Raw genomic sequence first — 5,924 nt, 5'->3', positions numbered from 1 at the left:
AGAGAGAGATTGGGTGTGGTGGCTCACTCCTGTAATCCTAGCACTCTGGGAGGCCCACGTGGGTGGATCCCTTGAGCTGAGGAGTTTGAGCAAGAGTGAGACTCTATCCTAAAAATAGAAAAACTAGCCAGGTGTTGTGGCAGGCACCTGTAATCCTAGCTGCTTGGGAGGCTGAGGCAAGAGGACTACTTGAACTAAGAGTTTGAGGTTGCTGGGAGCTGTGATGATACGATGGCACTCTTTCCAAGGTGACTGATTTAGATTCTCTTAAACAAACAAACAAACCCCAAACACAGTAAATATAGGAGGAAAGATAGAAGAATAATTGGACTTACCTGTTTTTTTTTCTATTCTAGAATTTGCCTTATTAATAAATTATCTTTCACAGAACAAAAATGAAAAACATGGCAGAGTGGATCTGAAACCAGAGAGCTGGGCAGGAGACACTGTTCCTGTACTGCCCTGGGGGTGCTGCGGGGCCGCTATGGGAGGGCAGGCCTGACACCGCACAGCTTTCATCTCTGGACTGTAGCAAAGGCAAACAAAAACTTATTTTCTTCCCAAGCATGTTTTTCTCTCCATCCCCTTAGCCTCCCTTATTCTTGACAGGTATGGTAGGTTCAATTGTGTTCTTCCAAGGATATGTCCAAGTCTAAACTTTAGTATGGCCATGAGTGTAACTTTATTTGGAAACAGGGACTTTGCAGATGTAACTGAGTTAAGGGCCTCAAGAGGAGACCTGAAGGTGAGATCATCCTGCTTTTACGGAGGATTCTAAGTCCAGCGACTGGGGCCCTGTGGCTGTCTTTGGGCAGGAAGAGGCAGGGAAACTTGAGACACACAGATGTAGAAAGAAACACAAAGAAGGAAGCCAGGTGAAGAAGGAGGCCGAGATTGGAGTGATGCAGCCAGGGAACACCACGGGGCTCCAGAAGCTGGAAGAGGAGAGGGAGGATGTGCCCCTAGACCTTTCCAAGGAGCACAGCCCTGCCAACACCTCCAGATTTCTGGGCTCCAGATCTGTAAGGGAATAAATGTCTGTTGTTTTAACCATCGAAATTGTGGTCATCTGTTACAGCATCCTGGGAAATTAACGCACAAAACAGGCTAATGCTGGTAGAGGAGACCAAGCCTGAGAGGCAGTGGGTATTTTTCAGGCATTTTTCTCAGGAAACAAACATTTACTGAGCACCTACTGTTTGGGAGGCTGTGTGCAGGGCCTCAGGGCTGTTGTGAGAATGTAAAGTTAGGGTCAGCTCCACAAAGGCCCCGGGGGCCCTGTGAAGGCATGTGGGCTTCACCTCAGCATGCAGGATGGTAAAGATGAGTTCTGTGCTTAGAAAAAGAGTTCAGGAGCAGGGGGGAGTAGGGAGAATGGATTATAATGGGGGAACCTTGAGAAATGTCAGGACAGGGAGCTTCCACGGGAGAGTGTTTGGCCCCCTTATCAAGTCCTTCAAAATCTTGGGCAGCAGAAGCCTGTGATATTTAAACAAGAACCCCCAACATACCTATTGCTTCCATGATACAAATTAGAAAGAGTTAAGCCTGGGAAAATTGTGGCAAGTGGAATTAGGCAGATAAGAGCGTGACTAAACATGGTAGGTGATGGGTTTTTAAAAGGTTAATGATAACGCGTACTGCTTTCTGAGGATTTTACTACATACGGTGCCCAGTGCTGTTAGTTAGTTCATGCAGTTCCCCAGCAGCAGCGTGAGGGGTTGTTATTACTTCAGTTTTCTTCCTGAAGATTTTGAGGCTTTGATTTGAGTGAGGGCACGCATTTAGGGAGTGAGGGGCCTGGGATCTACCTTGAGCAACTGTGCCCCCTCACTGTCCGTGATACTGCCCTCCCCCTGAGTGGCCTAGATGTTTGAAGGGCTTGAATCCAGTCGGTATTGGTGGGGGGGGAAACTGGTGTGAGAGCTGTTTCAAAAGTTGTATCTACGGGACTTTGTGACAAGTTGGGAAAAGGAGAGTTTAAGATGACACCAGGAGAGACGTTACCCCCAACTTTTTCTTTCTGTTTTTGAAATCTCATGTAATATTTAGAATTTTGTGTTACATATTCAATGCAATCTACCTGAGGCAGCTCATTATGTATTTATTTATCATTTTTTTAATTCTTTTTAAAATTTTTATTTATTTATTTATTTTTAAATTTCAGGGTATTGTGAGGGTACAACCAACCAGCTCACCAGTTTTGAATTGGTTAGGTAGAGTCCCTCTCGTAGTTGTGTCCCGCATCCAAAAGGTGTGCCCCACGCCCCTAACTTGTGCCCTCTAGGTGGGAGCACACCAGTCCTCCCCTCTTCAGTTCACTACATCTTGAGATGTAGCGGGAAAGGACAACTGTCATCCGGGCCACAGAATGGCGATCATTCCATGGAACCCTGTGCGTCAGTGAACTCTGAAGCAAAGATGATGCAGGTAACCACAAGCCAGCCGCTCTCACGGATGGTAAATAGGTGAATATGTTTTATACAACACAACTGTGCATCACTGATATCTTTAATTGAAAAATGGCATTTTCAAAAAAAAAAAAAACTTCATCTTGGGGAATCACTGGTGTGTATTTAATACCACATTTAAGAATCACCTGTACTTAGTTTGCTAGGGCTGCCATGACAAAGTACCGCAGACTGGAAGGCTGATAGAACAGAAATTTATTTTCTCATGGTTCTGGAGGCCGGAAGTCCAAGATCAAGGTGTTATTTGTTTGGTTTCTTCTCAGGCCTCTTCTTGCCTTGCACAGGGCTGCCTTCCAACTGTGTTCTCCCATGCTCTTTCTTCCAAAAACCCAAAACCCGTGCTTGTGTCCAAATCTCCTCTCCTTGTAAGTGGATTAGGACCCACCCTAAAGACTTCATTGTAACTTAATTACCTCTTTTGAAGACCTTATCTCACAAGGCAGTTACAATCTGAGCTTGAAGGGGAGGTTTTTGTTTGTTTTTTTTAGCATTTGTGCATATGGATTTCCTCAGTGGAGGGAACACAACTCTCCCAGTCCCTAACATTGCCCAAGGTCACAAAGGTCAGAACAATATTCACACTGTACTGAACTGTTCCTTGATGAGCTGATGGGATCCAATCGCTTAGGCCATTTTACAATCAGAGCCAGAAGTGACTTCACTGTGGGACGCTTTAGAAAGCTACCACCCTCATCCTTATTCTGTGGCCTGTTTCCCAGGGCCAAACAGAGATTTCAGTCATTCTTTGGCATTATTGTGGGCCATGAGGACATCTACATCTGATATTTGAAAGGGATGAGAACATGGGTGGGTGGAAGTTGAAACTGTTGTTTGTTTAGACACAAGTACATGGAAAGGCTGAATGAAACAGTGTGACCTCAGAGGGTGGACGGCAGCTGGCAGGAAACTTTGAAGGTCAGTCCTACGCGGCTGCTAGGACTGTGCCGTTTCCCCAAGGGCAGCTCTTCCTACAGTTGATGAAATACATTCATCAGTCTGACATTGCGGAAGGAGGGTTTCCTCTAACCCTGCACATGATTCCGTCTATTTATTAGGAAACATTATTTTGGGAGTATGTATATATTCCCTAATAAAACAAAGTGGGGGAGATGATTTTTGCTACACGCTATTTGATTAAAATACATATTTCTAATTAATTAGCTTTCTAATAATACAACACACTAAAATAACCTTCCATTGCTTGAAAAAATCCTTTCTTCTCAATGTGCTTCCCTTTTTGATAAATGGCCTTCTTTTTCGCCTCCCCTGTGGCTGGCACACTAATGACTCTCCACGCTGTATGTACTGTGAGGATTTTCTCCTGCGCTTCTGGCATGTATGTGTATGGGCAGTTTCCTCTAGGTCCAGCTACCTGACAGCTCCACAGACCCATCATGTTCTAGAGATACAAAACGGAGCTTCTTAGTGTCCCTGAGAACCTGCTTGTCCTCCTACATCAATAGTCCTCAACCTTCCTAACTACTGCATTGTTACAAATGGAAAAAAGGGGTCACAACCCACAGGTTGAGAACCGCTATCCTACATGCTCTGTCTTGGTTCATGCAACTCTTAATCATGTAGTTCCTCAAATAAAGAACTTGGAGTTATACTTGCTTTCTTGTCAGCCCTCACCCCCTTACCAAATTCGACCAATTGTGTGTCTTTATATGTCCCAGCTGTGCTTTCCCCGTCACTCTCTCCAATTCAGATCCCAACCATCTTTCACTTAGGGTATTATGTTTGCCTCCCCGGATGCCTCCCTGTTTCCCATCCCACCCCTTTCTTTCATTGGCACCCCAAACCTGCTGGATACCTTTCAACCTCCTTTGCTCAGATAGGACCAACATCTTTTCTTTTCTTAAAACATTATTTCAGGTTAATTTGAGGGTACACAGAATTAGGCTACAATGTTCGCATTTGTTAGGTAGAGTTCCCCTTACAATTGTGTCCTGCCCCAAGACCAACATCTTTTCTTGAAACACATCCTTTGCTACAACTATTTGCAAACAACTTGCTGTTGCTTTAATGTAGCCTCTTGTTTTCTGACACAAGGTCATGAGCTCATCTGGAGTTTGACCTTCTGGCCAACCCCGTGTCTCTTGCAGGCATCACATCCTTGGGATGCCTCCTTTGATCCCCATAGCCCAAGTTGGTGTTCCTTTTCTGTGGCTCAGGGAATATTGTGTGTTATTCTGAACTGGACTGATTTCCCTGTCTGTCTCAGACATTAGATTTATGGTACCTTATACCCATGGATAGTTTCATTCACTTTTGTGCCCAGCATCCAGTCCGTGGATGCCACATAGGAGTTTTTGTAAGTACATTAAAGAAATAAATATGAAAATGCTTTGAAAAGTTTTAAATTTGATGAAAGTATTGGGGATATTCTTTAAGAAAAACAAACAATACCCCTTAAACATCTATAGCAGTCTATTGCTTTGTTGTAAGAAGAGCAAGGGAATCAGATTTAGGAGCTTCAAATACCAATGTATTGCCTATCCATACCTGTTAATTTCCTCATCTGCAAAACGGGGCTAGTAATTCTATGTTGCAATAACCAATTTTGATAATGCAGGCAAAACTGATCTCTAAACTACAAACACTTGTCTATGAGAACATGAATTAACATCAACCAAGTCTTTGTAAAACCAGATGTATGCACACAGGTATATACAAATATATGACTTTTTCACACTTCGTCTTGCTTGGCTATTTAAAGGAGATCTCCACCATCTTGTACAAAGTTCCCTTGAATGGCAAGAAAGTGGTTTCTTCATTTTCAAAGGAGAAGAGTTTTTTTGAGTAAGATTGGGTCTTAGTGGCATACTCCTCATGAATGCAATTAACTATAGCATTGACTTTCAAAACTCAGCCTGTTTAAACAACAACAACAACAAACACACAGAGAAGAAAGTGAATCCTATTTAGGTAGAGAGACTTGTTCTAAGCCAGTCAAATGAGTGGCTGAATGACCCAATCGCATGCACACACACATATATCTCTCTCTGTATTTTTTATGTCCAGTAGGGTATTGTGCTGATGTGCTAACAAAGTTTGAGGGAGGCACATCTCACACGTGCTTATGAACTATGAAAGGATCTAAGCACACGTTTTTATTTCCCCTGACAGAAGCAGTAGGCTCACAGTACCTTTTGGTATTTTGCGAGCAGGTGAGTGTAGACCTGGGAGTGAAGAACAGAACCTCTATCCACCCCCACAAACGTTCTGTTTTTACACAGAGAAAATGGTTCCTGCTATATAGAAAGTACCCAGTGATTAAAAATACCACACTTCCCATTTTGTTCAGAACAGTCCTGGTGTGAGTCTATCGTCTTGATGGAATTAATAAGGCATCTCTAATGCAGCGGTTCTCAACCTGTGGGTACCGACCTAATTCTAACAATGAAAATATATCCTGCATATCAGGTACTTACATTAAGATTCATAACAGTA

The 5,924-nt window shown here is 43.3% G+C and overlaps 1 pseudogene; it reads right to left on the bottom strand.

Moving 5' to 3' along the window:
- Positions 1-5,489: 5,489 nt before the first annotated feature.
- Positions 5,490-5,570, bottom strand: LOC111723678 (annotated as a pseudogene).
- Positions 5,571-5,924: the final 354 nt, after the last annotated feature.

The sequence above is a fragment of the Otolemur garnettii genome, unplaced genomic scaffold, assembly GCF_000181295.1.
Source record: "Otolemur garnettii isolate 467f Iridium unplaced genomic scaffold, OtoGar3 scaffold00014, whole genome shotgun sequence".
NCBI classification, from domain to species: domain Eukaryota; kingdom Metazoa; phylum Chordata; class Mammalia; order Primates; family Galagidae; genus Otolemur; species Otolemur garnettii.
The sequence above is the reverse complement of the archived record's forward strand: the minus strand, read 5'-3'. Positions and strand labels throughout refer to the sequence as shown.